The sequence below is a fragment of the Ascaphus truei genome, chromosome 1, assembly GCF_040206685.1.
Source record: "Ascaphus truei isolate aAscTru1 chromosome 1, aAscTru1.hap1, whole genome shotgun sequence".
NCBI lineage: Eukaryota > Metazoa > Chordata > Amphibia > Anura > Ascaphidae > Ascaphus > Ascaphus truei.
The window spans coordinates 97,047,065-97,061,183 of record NC_134483.1 but is presented as its reverse complement, the minus strand read 5'-3'; positions in this window follow the sequence as shown (position 1 = coordinate 97,061,183).

Sequence of the window (14,119 nt, the reverse complement as noted above, 5' to 3'; positions counted from 1 at the left end):
GCCCCATCGTCAAATGTTGAACCACTTGCTTTGCTAATATCTGCCAATGCTCTTCCCCCCCACTGCCTTAAACCCCAGCTGCACTGCCTGTACCTCTTCCCTTTGAATCTCAACCACAACTCCTGATTCTGGGCTTACCAAAACCTCCATACCAGTTCAATCACCCATGCCATCCCAACTCTCTTGTCCATGCCAGGATAACCCACCAGGCTCGCACTTCTTGCCGGGTTGTTAAGCCTGTACTTCCCTGACAGAAGACAACACCTCTGCCAAACCTACATTAATTCCCTCCCTTTGAATTCCTCCTCCCCCCTCCCTCCATCTGAACCCAACCACCCTCTTTTACCTGCACTTAGCAGAATGGGCATGAGCCCGGCTGCCTCTGCTGCTCCGCTTCCCTCAATGGACCGTGGAGCTGCTCTGATGTCCCATGCTCTAACCAACATCCTGCCTAGGCCTTCCGCTCCTGACCTTGCAAGCCTCTCTCCTTTACAACTTATGCTACTTCCTGTCTGCCACTTGTGCCTGCTCCTGCTCCCGTAACCCACAGCAACATCTTAATGAGGCCCCTCCCAGTCCCTCTGGACTTAATCCACCCATACCCAGGCTACCATAAGGCTCACCCAGGCTACTCTTGGCCTCTGGTGGCCTGATCCCTGTGCTGGTTCACTAAAACTCCACCTGTCTCTCCTCCCATGCAAATCCCTTGGCTGCAGCCGTTCCTCTGGCAGTGCCCCAGACACCCACGCTGCTGCTAGAGCTTAGTTAGTCTATGGGAGGTGGGAACTCTGCTGCACCTGTCTGTCCTCACTCACTGCCTGCATCCTGACCTCCGGGTCTGTGCGCCACTCATCCCTGGCCCAGTAGGCCTCTTCTCTTCTAGATCTCTGACCACCTCCGCCGCACCACTGCAATAGGGAGCGCCACTAAGAGGACCTTCAGCCAGCCTGTACCATGCTCCACACCTCTACTTTGCAGCTCTTAAAGCAATCTGTCCCAGTCTTCCATAGGAGGAACAACCAACACTATTTCTGATGCCACTGCAATTGGGGACTGTTGCTCTGTAGCAGGTCTAGAACAGCACTTCAGAGTTATGCTAACCCTTGTGGTGGTGTGCAAGAGGCGGAATAGGCTAAGAATGATGCACCATCCCTTCCTCCTTAACCTCTTCATCTCAAGTGACACTAAGGGACACCAGTCATATTTACCCTTCCCTTATTTTGTTAGGGCTTTCTTTACATGAAATTTCGCAGACTTATATTGCATGGGAAATCTCACTTATTGTGTTACACAAGGTAAGAACACTAAATTGACTGTACATCAGCTGCTTCCCATATTCAGCCACCCCATGCATAGAAGTAAATGAGTACAGCTGTGTGTTTTACCCTGGAACAGTATATTGTTGATGGAAGACCAATTTAAACAATGTGTTTTCTGTTTTACAGTGATTTGTTCGGAAGGTTATTATTTCCTAACTTGCAAAGTTCACTTCTATGTGTATTTTATCTTCGACTGGACATATCTTATGAACAGTTCCTGATGTACAGTATTTAACATATAGTTTTCACAAACCTTTTATTAAATCATAAGCTTTTCATCAATAATGCCTACAAAACACCGGGGGGGGGGGGGGGTGGGGGGAATCTAGAGTAAACTGCAGAATGCAATATGATCAAAAAATAATATTTTTATTCTGTATTCAAATGCTGCTTCTTGGTTGGATGTTTCAGTGTGAACAGTTAAGTGTCTTTAATATACAGTAAATCTTTCGTTTTCACAATGTTGTTGGTTTTTTGTTAACATTGCAAAAGAACATACTGTAGTACTGTTTTATGAAAGAGTCATGCTTATAGTTACTAAACAGAGGCCTTAGGACACCTTGAGTCCTCTTTGTCAGAATGTCAAAGCATTGCGCTTTAGCAATACACACACACACACTCTAACAGATATGGAAGTTGCAGTTATGGCTAGTGTACCCTGGAAATCAGTAACAGCAGAAGCCCATCTGTAATGCTGTCTATAACCATTTGCCAACTTTCCAGTCTATATTATTATGTTTGTTACAAAACAGCTACAGATAATTATATGTAGCATGATTTCATATTCTACATATATCCTGGTCTGTACAGTTTCATAATACAGAATTAGTTATCAAACTGATGAGTAAAAAAAAACATGCAATAGCTGTCTTTGAGTGGGTTCACTGATTCTGTACTGCCTTAAATGCTGTAGATTTGCAGCATGCAAATTCTCTGAGGAAAATATGTATATGAAGTGGAACCTTACACCCTTACTGGGTGCTTGTTTACTTATCACTATCCAGAATCATTGTCTGCAGTTTAACCACTATATGACATCAGATATGTGGATACACTTGTAGGTTTTTAATCTTGACTATACTTTGTACAGTGAAATCTTTTTGTCACTTGTTTACCCACCATAACTTAATTGTACATCAGTTTTCCAGCCACTATAAGCTTCAAAATGCTGAAATCAGTGACCAAGTTCAAACAGCAGTACGCAACAGCTGTCTACCCAGAATCCTTGTCTACTGTAAATTGGAAATAGTTTTTCCGTCTAGCACTGCATTGCCCAATCAGAAATGTACTGTATAAGTCCAATAGAAAGACATCACCTTTAAAAAAGAGCCATCTATTACAATGTTTTCAGCAGAACATATTATTTCTGTCATTTAGTTTCTGCATCTGGCATCCTCCTTTTGACCATTGATTCAACCTTGCTCTGATCTCTGCATGTGGTTGTATAAACAGTATCTTATATTTTCTGTGTGTGAGTGTAAATCTTCCTCTGTGGGAACTGATGTTCTGATATTCTTTGTAAATATATGTGTAACTGTGTTCCCTCCCCCCCCCCCCAATCGCAGATAGGGGCCATTATGGGGTGTGTGTGGTGCATACCTGCTTGTAACAAGAGGGCTGAGTCATCCGCGATGACTTTAGGGCACAGGAACAAGCTTCCGGGGTCCATACCCCACAAAATACTTAGCAGTGCAGCGCCTCCATCTGCCATAGGCTCCAGGGATATGGAGATGATCTCCCACGGTAGAACTTGTACCTCTCCCCCAGTTAGATCACACACCAGGCCAGAGGTATATTGCAAACAGGAACGGTTTATTACTACACACTCTGCAGTAACACAACAGCTATTCAGCAGTTTTCTGCTGGATGCAGTCTCTTAGATCAGCTCTCACTGGAGATGGTCCCTGGACCGTCACTACAGGCCAAGGGCACCCGCAGCCATCCTAGCTCTTCCCCACCTCCCTAGCAGAGGCAGAGGTATGGGTTCACACTCACTCCTCCCCGCAGGGAAGAGCACATGGTAGGCCCCAATCTCAGGCTCCCAGTCATGTGACCTGCTTTCCTCAGAGGGAAGGAACAACCCCCTAACTTTAGGGCGGTCCTGTCCTTAAGAATACAGCCAGATGGCGGGCACCCTGTTCGTTGCCCCAGCTACAACAGAATGTACCACCCCCTGGTGTCACTCAAGTGCAGTACCAAAGGTGAATGAGAAAACCCCATACCAACTACTGGCAAGCCTGTAAATACCAGGGTTTACTGCCTGCCCATTGAGTAGAATAGTAGCCAGGGGGTACCCCACTACACCCCCCTCTGGTGGATTCCCAACGACCCCGCTTGAGTCCCACATTTTCGGGAACCATCTCTGATGAAACCAGAACACACACAGTAATTTTTCACATGATCATCCATTACTATGCATGATATAACTGTACATTTTTAATGGGAAAAACAGCACGTCATGTATTCACTTAACACAAATAAAATGGCTGCAAATTTTAACATAGATTCCTCCAACATGGAGAACCCTTCCTTCAGTAATAGTGCTCAGGATCAGGCTTTCGCACTAGCATGCCTGACTCATCAGTGACTGTAATAGAGAACACCCTTTTTGGATTTCTTTCCAAGATGTACTCTACTCTGTCCAAATACACTGAAGGCCCAACCTTTCAAACTTTTACGAGATTGGCTATCCTTTCATGTATATTGTGAAAGGTACTTCTGTTGTGCTCAAGTGCGTAAGCTTTTACAGCTGCCACTAGCCATTGTTCTCGATTGGCATCAATTTTCCTCATTATTGGCTCGGGGACATATGGATACTCAAACCCATAAGAGCTTCGATATTTCTGCAATATATGCCGTTCAGCTCGACTAATCTTGGTGAGCCGATGACCTTCAGCTCTACCTGGCAATACTCAGTACAAGGGTTCTTGCATCTGAGGTACATAAGTGGCAGCAACATTACACTGGCGACACGCTTTATTGCGCATCGGCCAGATCCGCAAGCCGGGAGATTTCCCGGCTTGCTAGTGGCCGCCCCTCGGCGTGCCGCGCGTCATAGACGCGCGGTCACGCGTCTTCGGGAGCGTGCGCCCCCTGCACGCGCGTCCAGGGGCTCCCCGAGGGAGCCCTGGTGTCCCGCGACCGCGGGACAGCGGCAGGGGGTTCCGGGGGACCCAGCGGACCCGGCAGCGGTAGGGAGAGCGCCCCGATCGAGAGTGACGGGCGCGCGCCAGGCTACTGCTGCGGCACAGAACGGGCAAATGCTCGAATAAACTGTGCCGCAGCAGTACCTGTAGGCTGTATATGACCCGCTATAATGTCGGCTTCTACTTTTCTCATCTCTTGTGTAGCTGCGTCAGGACTAAACACTCCTACCGCCTACCAATCATGCACTATATCCTCGGTTTCGAGTAAGAACCTTGTGCGGTCCATAAAGGGTACATAGCCCTGGAACCCATAATGTCACCAGGGATAAGAACTAGTGGACTTTGTGGCAACAATCCCGGTATGTGAGGCAGTGTCAGTGGAAATAGAAACATCAGATGTGATAGACATAGCATAATGACTAAAACCACTATTTAAACTGCATACATCTATATCATCAACAATATTACTATCATTGGCAATATTATTCATATCTGTCAACATCTTATTCCCGTAAGACCAGTCCTTCCAGTCTGAAGAGGGAATATGAATCTTAGTGGCCCACAGGCTCCTCTTTTTGGAGTAATGTTCTCTCGCAGCTCTTTCAGCTTCTCCAGGTGGTAAGCCACCATCAGACAATCTGCCAGACAGGGTTCCCTGGTCAGAAGAGCGCCAAGAGTCCTGAAGACCAGCCATATTGGTCGAGGGCAAAGGGCCTTTGCATGTATCCAAGTCCTGAACAATTACATGTCTAGAACCCGACACTAAAGTAATTATCGGTAATTGAGGAGCAATGGATTTTGGCCTTGGTGTGGAACCCTGTACATAGTCTCGGTACCGCGCCAAACCCACAGTAGTAGAAACATCCTTAGGCCCAAGGTAGGCCCTGAGTCCCCATAAGCTTGTGGGTGCAGCCCCTTAGATAGGGACATTGCCTCATTAGCCTACAGTGTCATGGACACAGCAAGATGCCGTGTGCAGTACATGCGACCTGTGGGCTGAGACCAGACCACCACCGCAAGATCTTGAGATTCTCTTCACGGTGGGACACTCCGGCCGGTGTCCACCTATGTAGAGGTGGACACCATTGCTGACGGTGTGGGAAAAGACGGGCCCCTTTCATCAGTTGGCGGTACCTGGGTGCCAGAGAACCCAGCAGATATCAACCACAACAAGTGCACCAACGTTCATACACATTTCTGTGGGTAGCGCTACCGCACACTTTGGGGTGGGTTGTGGCTCCTGTGGACACCAGGGTGGTTTGGTGCCCAGGGCACCTCCATACTTTGGGGGAAACTTCACCAGGGTGTGGACAAGGCGGTTTGACCGTGGAACACTGTGGGTTATTATGGTCGTGCGAGGCCTGTTTGATATATGTACTGTATGTTAGAGTATAGCTAATGTTCAGTAAACCTGTTACTATATACCCATGTGTATGTTTATTGTATTGGGTCCTGTGAAGGGGGTTATCCAGTGCTGCTAGGATCCCTCACAGGTGGAGGCGCTGTCACCAGAACGACTCAGGTACACCCCAGGTTCCCTTCTGAGGATCAGGTCTCCTGTGAGCCACGCAGGTAAAGCGCACCACACGTAGTCACCCTAGACATGGGGAAAAGGGGGCTACATGTACATGTGTATGGGCACACCTTTATAGATAATGTTTCTGTAAGAATACGGCATAATTTAGATCTGAGCTGTAATGAAAATTATCAATAGTGAAAGAAGGGTCTTTGAGTAAAGAATAGAGCATGATGTTTTTGCTTTCTGGCAAACTGTTGTTTCCACCATGACTCTACTTAGGGATTCTTGGTAGACCTCCTTCACTAGTATAAGTTATTGTTTCCCATTTATGAGCTGTAGCTGAGATGTTGCAGTCCATCGCTCTTGCTCATTCTTGAAAACAATATGCTCGTAAAGGAAGTGAATTGTGATTTGTTTTGTCAAAAGATCTTGTTACTTCTGTAAAAGATAGGATGACACATTGCTTTTTATGTTTGTACTTAAAAAAGCATTCTGGGTGCAAAACTGTTGCATAAACACCAGCAGATTTATCAAGATATAATACAGTCAGATGCTTTTTATTTTCATAAACTGGGTACTGGATTATTGCCCTAATGCTGCCTAATTTATGATACAGATGCAGCGACCGTTATTCAAACATTTCTCGAAATAGAATTCGAGATCTCCCCGTGATCCTCACTAGTTTTGCCGCAGCAGACTAATGGCCCATCGGATTAACACAGCGGGGGTCCCTGCTGTGTGAGTCCTACCAGGGTCTGCCTGTATGTAAGAGACGTGCAGTAAGAGGGCTGAATCAGTCACTCTAACTGCGCGCCTCTCACAGGCAATCGTGGGGGGTTTATTTAATGTGATGTAGTTCCCTGTAAACAGCACGGGCTATACCTATCTTCCTCCTACTGTGGTAAGTCCTGTTAAGGGCAGGCACCAGTAGTTATCATGGGTTTCCCCCCCTTCCTAGCTCTGCCCTGAGTGGTAGACGCAGGTCCCGGACTCTGCTGCAGGCACGAGACAGAGGGGAGGCTCTGCTGACATCATTAGGGGTGGGGCTGACTCTATATTTAGCAGCCGCTCCTGTAAGTGAAAGTTCTGTTAGTCCTGGGTGAGTTCGAGTCCGGTGCTGTCCGAGGAGTTGGACGAGACAGTGCGGTCTCACCTGTGCAGCCATACAGGAGCAGAGAGAGAAGTGGAGAGACTCAGCCCCTTTTAGTAGAGCTGATAGTACCGTAGACCCGGTGGACCAATGCCCCTCACCTCGCTGCTGGGGGTGATGGGGAGATTTCAGTCTCCACCCAGAGGCTAACCTCTGAGGTGGGCTGCGGGGTATTGACGCCCCAGCCCAGACCATCCTGTCGGAGGAGAGACTTGGAGGAAAGGAGAGGAGGAGAGTGAATAACGGGGCTTTGCTGTTGTTGTTGTGGCTGCTGGATGCCACTACATTTGGAGTCGCGGATCTGATCAATAAAGAGACTATACTTTGTACAAAGACTGTGTTGTGAGTTTGGAGCATTCGACCCCTGGACCAGGGAGGTTCTTCTGTACGGGTCCTATCCCATATTCCTGGGAGTATAGAAGATGGAGGCGCTGCACCACTAAGAAAGTATGGAGGCTACCACCCCAGAAGCCTGGTCCTGTCTCCCCAATAACAACACGAGAAGCTCAGGCCCTCCTGTTCCACGCAGGTATGCACCACCACTACGCATGTAATCTGCCCTCGCGCACCCTAGACATTGTAGATGAGTCTGGGGGGGGGATAAGGGTTACATTTGGAGGCACTGCTGAGAGATATATGCCAAAAGTAGGAGACGCCCGTACCTAGAAAGAGAGGTACACTAGCAATCACCCACACAAACGCACCACAGAGCATTTGCATGGTAGACACCGAGTACAGTGCATGGAGGAGAGGAGTTCCGCTGAGCCTGGGGTAAAGCCACCTCATATTAGTAGGAAAACAGAATGCAGAGAATACATTTGGAGGTTAGTCAGTGTTTAGGTACGAGATGCCCAGTAGACACTGAGAATAGGGCACATGGACATTTGGAATACGCATCCAAAATGGCAGCTGTCCCTACATGTGCTCCGCGGAGCAAGAGAGACGATCTAAAATGGCAGTTCCCGCCAATCCTGGAGCAAGCACGTGAATTGTGCAAAGAGACAGAGAGGAAAATGTGGCGGGAAATGTGCAAGAGTCTGGCGTCAAACTCAGATTTCTTGCAAGAGGAGCGGAGCGGCGCGAAAGCCGAAAGCCCACCCGCATATGCTGTGACTGGTCAGAGAGCCAAGTCACGTCACCCTAAAGGAGAAAAGGCCCCGCCTCTGGATTCCACCAGAGGGAGGAGGCCCAAGGAGAGCCAATCGGGAGAGTCCTCCCCAGCGAAGGGTGGGACCGAAAGCCATAGCGAGGAGCTTCACTTCTGTCTGGCATTCGAGGAGCAAGGAGCTGAGACACTGAGCTGTTCCAATCCTGAGCGAACCATGTCCGAGATGAACACTTCAATTTACCAACTACCAGGAGGCTTACTGGTAGTGAAGGCAGCTGAGCACGAGTACCTCCGGTGTTTGTGCGTCCACTGCGGGATACCGGGCGCGGTACCAAGCACCAAGGCCCGATGCCCTCAATGTGGCATGTTCTACCTTTGGCCGAACGAGCCGTGGCCGTTGATCGAGACCCCGCAGGGTGCCTCTCCGGGAACATTAACGGAGTTGGTGGAAGGCAAAGACAAGACTGCCCTGGTTCCCCGTCATGCCCAAGCAGGAGGGACCAAGGCTATTGAACTGAGTGAGCTGTCGACGGAGAAGAGCGCGACCGCAGTGGAGGTACCAGAGAGAGATTACTTTGTTCCTATACCCACTGGTTGTATCGCAGAAGAACCGGGTGACTCCCTAGCGGAGGAACCGATCTTGATATCATCGGAGGAAGAGGTTGGCGTGACATCGGTGGTGATGCGCCTACCGATGAACCACTCCAGAGGCCTCAAGAGGGAACAGACGAGTCCGGAAACCTTTCGACGGCGAGCACTGGTGCGGCCGGCGGCCCGTAAGAGTCCCACGGCCGTGGTGACTCCCAGTGCGGCGGAAACGGAGACGGAGACCGAGACGACCCTAGAGGAGCCCGATATCATCAAGCAGCAGAGGAGCGGTAAGGAGACTCCACCGCTCCCTTACCCCCGCCAGGCGACAGCAGCGACCGCAGAGGACGAGAAGGAGAGGCTTGAGGCCTACTCGTCCGGCCGTGCACCGGAGGCTCCGCCACCGCCCATGCCGGTGCTCGACGCACTTCAGGTGTGTGACCACGGAGCGGATGGAGATTCTACGGGCACCCCTGATGACGACTTTTCCGGTTCCACCGGAAAAAGAAAGCTGGGATGAGTGTTCTCCTCACGAAGCATAGATTCAGCCATTGCCCTGGCTACCCTACAGAGTCGAGGCCCCTCCAGGGATTCCCGACGCATGGCAGAGAGCGCGTCTAAGAAAGCATCCACTGGTCGCGGTATCACCCGCTTGCTGGACAATGACATGAACATTGCCCCTGCCCCAGCCCCTAGCTCCATCGGCCCGGCCACTGCCCCTGCCCCATCATGAGTAGTGCCACCGGGACCTAGCAGGGATAAGTTATGTAAATACCCCAAATACTCCAAGGACTTGTGGGATTGGGAGTTGAGCGATGAGGGTTCTGATGGGGAGATACCTTATTCAAGTGTTATACCTGTGCCTAACCCTGTGCTGTTTTCTCCTGCAGCTAGAGGGAGGGCCCATGGGTCCCACACTCCAGCAGAGGCTGGGCCTACCAGCAAAGTGGTTCATAAAATGAATCCTACTAGATATATCAACGCCAAAGGGAGGAGAGATTGCTCGCGATCTACTGATGCGGGTACGTCCGGTGTATCATCTCAGGTAGAGTCCAAGGTAGAACGCACTAGTCGTGCCACAGAGTACGAGCACCGTGACAAGTGGTGGGCACCCCTATTCACCGGATACCACGAGGGGATGGACCGTACGCGGTTCCTATTAATTAAGAATGATGTTGTTGACCATTGGTGGGCGGCTGGTTCTTTCACTCCTCAGGAGGTGGAGGATGAGTTAGATCACCGGTTTCGGGAGATAGAACAGAACGTTATTGTACCCCGAGGCCCCAGTATTTTGTATGATGAAGTAGCTCCGGAGGAGCCTGTGTTTTGGGTACTGCCAAGCAGGGTGGGGCACCGCAAGCTCACCAAACTAAGTCGAGCTGACCGGGCCATAGTTGCTAGATATCGGCAGTCTCACGGATATGAGTATCCTTACGTGCCTGAGCCCATCATGAGAGAAATAGAAGAGAATAGGGATAACTGGCTCAGGGAGGCTGTGCAGAAGTATCTTCGGACCAAGTTCGGTCAGGGAGGGTATCATAATGAGGATAAAATAAGCGAGTTGGTCCGCATATGGAGCATAGGTAGATGTATCTACATGCATGGTTTAACTTATCGTCCTGCGCATGGTCCGGTCCAATCGTTCGCTGTGACCATCATGGATCATAATGGGCGGCGGGTAAGAAAGCCTGATCCAAAGCATTATCTGTAGGGTTCTCCATGTTGGGAGAACCGGTTGTGTTGTCAATTACCTACCTCATTACGCCATGTATATGACAAAGTCTCATACTGTGTGCTGTTTCCCAGGTTGTTCGCCGCAGGATGGGTCTGCTAAAACTAGGTCCAAGTGGGGACCATTGGATTCCACCATAGGGAGAGTGTAGCCCCCTGTAAACAGCACGGGCTATACCTATCTTCCTCCTTCTGTGGTAAGTCCTGTTAAGGGCAGGCACCAGTAGTTATCATGGGTTTCCCCCCCTTCCTAGCCCTGCCCTGAGTGGTAAACGCAGGCCCCGGACTCTGCTGCAGGCACGAGACAGAGGGGAGGCTCTGCTGACATCATTAGGGGTGGGGCTGACTCTATATTTAGCAGCCGCTCCTGTAAGTGAGAGTTCTGTTTGTCCTGGGCGAGTTTGAGTCCGGTGCTGTCCGAGGAGTTGGAGGAGACAGTGCGGTCTCACCTGTGCAGCCGTACAGGAGCAGAGAGAGAAGTGGAGAGACTCAGCCCCTTTTAGTAGAGCTGATAGTACCGTAGACCCGGTGGACCAATGCCCCTCACCTCGCTGCTGGGGGTGATGGGGAGATTCCAGTCTCCACCAAGAGGCTAATCTCTGAGGTGGGCTGCGGGGTATTGATGCCCCAGCCCAGACCATCCTGTCGGAGGAGAGACTTGGAGGAAAGGAGAGGAGGAGAGTGAATAACGGGGCTTTGCTGTTGTTGTTGTGGCTGCTGGATGCCACTACATTTGGAGTCGCGGATCTGATCAATAAAGAGACTATACTTTGTACAAAGACTGTGTTGTGAGTTTGGAGCATTCGACCCCTGGACCAGGGAGGTTCTTCTGTATGGGTCCTATCCCATATTCCTGGGAGTATAGAAGATGGAGGCGCTGCACCACTAAGAAAGTATGGAGGCTACCACCCCAGAAGCCTGGTCCTGTCTCCCCAATAACAACACGGGAAGCTCAGGCCCTCCTGTTCCACGCAGGTATGCACCACCACTACGCATGTAATCTGCCCTCGCGCACCCTAGACACCGTAGATGAGTCTGGGGGGAGGAATAAGGGTTACAGTTAAATATTACAGTAATGGAGCAGGGGGTCTCCGGAGATGAACCGCATTGATTTCAGGTCCGGTGACACCCTACTGGTTGTTTTGGAAAATGCTTGCTTGTATGTATTTTAAATCGGTTCTTTGTTTTTAAATGTGTATGCTATTTAAATTACATATTGATATAGTGTTCAGGCATTTTTGCTGGTGTTTTAAATTGTTTATTTCTGGCTTTTGATTGGTGTTTCCTTTTTAATGTTGGATTATTTTTTGACTTTTGATTTGGAATGATGCAGTTTATTTAGATAATTATTTTATTTATTCATGGATTTGTTTTGGTTTTTTAATTGTTTATTCTGGTCATTATTTTGGATTGGAATAATTGATTGGTGGTAATTTTGTTCGGTTTACTTCTTTATTTGTTTTTATTTTGATATTGTTTTGAATGCATTGGATCTTGTTTGTGATTGTTTTTTTAGGTTGACCATTACCTGGCATAGTGTTACATTATGCCTATATTATATGGGTGTAGCCCACTTTCTCCCACCATATGGGAGATATGGTGGCTACGGTGTGTGTGGAGCATTACCTGTGGTTCATAGGATGCCTGAAACTCGACAGCGGGGATCCTGGGTGTACCTGATTCATCGGTGACAGCGGCTCCACCTGCAAGGGTGGGATAAGCCCCTTACAGGAACAATACCAATAATACACACACTCAAGTATATACTAACAACCTTTACTGAACACAATAATATCGGTACCCTGTACCACACAGTATGATAGGCCCAGCCCCGTACCACCAATGAGAGTCCCCAAGAACATAGGGTGCTTGGCACCAATACCCTGATGTCCGTTTCTCCCAATGTCAGGGCCCACCCAAAAGTGTAGGAGATAGTGCTATCCTGTGATGTGTTGGTGCACTTAGTTGGGCACCTGCCCGGGGGTCCAGCACCTGGGTAATGCCGATGAACAAAGGGATCCGCCTGATCCAATGTTGTCGTCATCCATGATGGCGTCCTTCTCCGCATGGGATGAATTCCAGTGTGGATAATATCACCAGAGTCTCTTACAACTGAGATGGTCTGGTCCCAAACCACAGTGTCCCTGATAATAGACAGTAACTGGGGAAGCGTCCCAATCTAAGGGACCTTCCCTGAAGCAACCACAAGCTACAGTACTGTGAGTTGGGACTTAGCTGGGGCCTAATGGGGGACTCTGGCCTAGTGAGGGGCTTACTGACACCCTGTACCTATACCCTTACCCTCTGATGTCCCAGCTCTGACTGGCATGGTCTCTGGCGTGCCAAAAGTATCTATCCGGCGACCAGTGGAATCCTAGAGCCCTATTGGCTAATGCGCACCATGTGTACCTTTTCCCAGAAGCTCATGGGACATGTAGTCCCTGCATAGAGCTTTTCACTTTTGGCCGCCACTTGCGCTACCTTCTGCACATGCACGGGAACCAACGAGATGGCAGCCGGACTGTGGAATCATACTGCGCATGCGAGCAGGGGAGAGCTCAGGGTCCGTACCCTGATAGGCTACACACAGACCATGTGTCACCACCAACACAGCTGTCACTCAGAGAGGAGCATGAGGAGGTATACATTACCCACAGAATAGCCTGTAATGTTACATGTATACTGTATGATCGCCTGCAAGAGCCATGCATGGAGATGCAGCATCTCCATGCAGCTCTTACTGCCTGCTTTTCTTTCAATCAGCTATCGTGCTTTAGATTTTTAAGCATGATAGCAGGGGGAAAAAAACAGTTTGCGCGATCGGGCATGTTTTTGCCCGCACATACTCAAATGTGCTTCACTTCTTACTGAATCCCACATCTGGCTTCATTTTTATCATGCGATTCAAAATCTCCCAATCGGGCGCAAAATCTCACTGTTTAGAAAATCGACCCCATAGACTGCTATATGAAGTTCCCCTATGGCAAAATAATGGCAAAACTAGTGCAAAAAAGCTACAGCAGAAAAGTCAATTTGCATTCAATTCATGCTCCATAATTAATCCTGTACAGTTTTTACAACAGAGTTGTCTGAATTCTACAGCCAGAGGACTTTTCTAAAGTAAATAGATGACTCTGTACTTTTTTTTTATCTGTTACTACAGTAGAGATATTATTGCCTTGTTTTACTAAGAAAAAATTGATTTTAAAAGCTAGTCAATGTGGTCGGTTATATTTTGAAGGCCTCTCAGTGTTTATCAACCAGGGTTCCTAGGAAGCCTTGGGTTCCCCAGGGGTTGCGGTCAGCTGTAGGGGTGATGGGTCACCAGAGCTCCTCAGCAGGATGCAGGGAAGGGCGACACCATTTTAAAATTAGCCGTGCATGTGCAGTGGGCTCACAAGCTGCGGCAGCCATGTTGGCACACTCCACGCATTCGCATTAAGGCAGTAGTTGTGAAAGTCATTACAGCAGGGGAATTACAAGTCCCAGCAGCACCAGGGGTTGCAGCACCACATGTTGCCAGGCAGCCAATAGGGCTAGGGATGCAGAGGTGTCAAG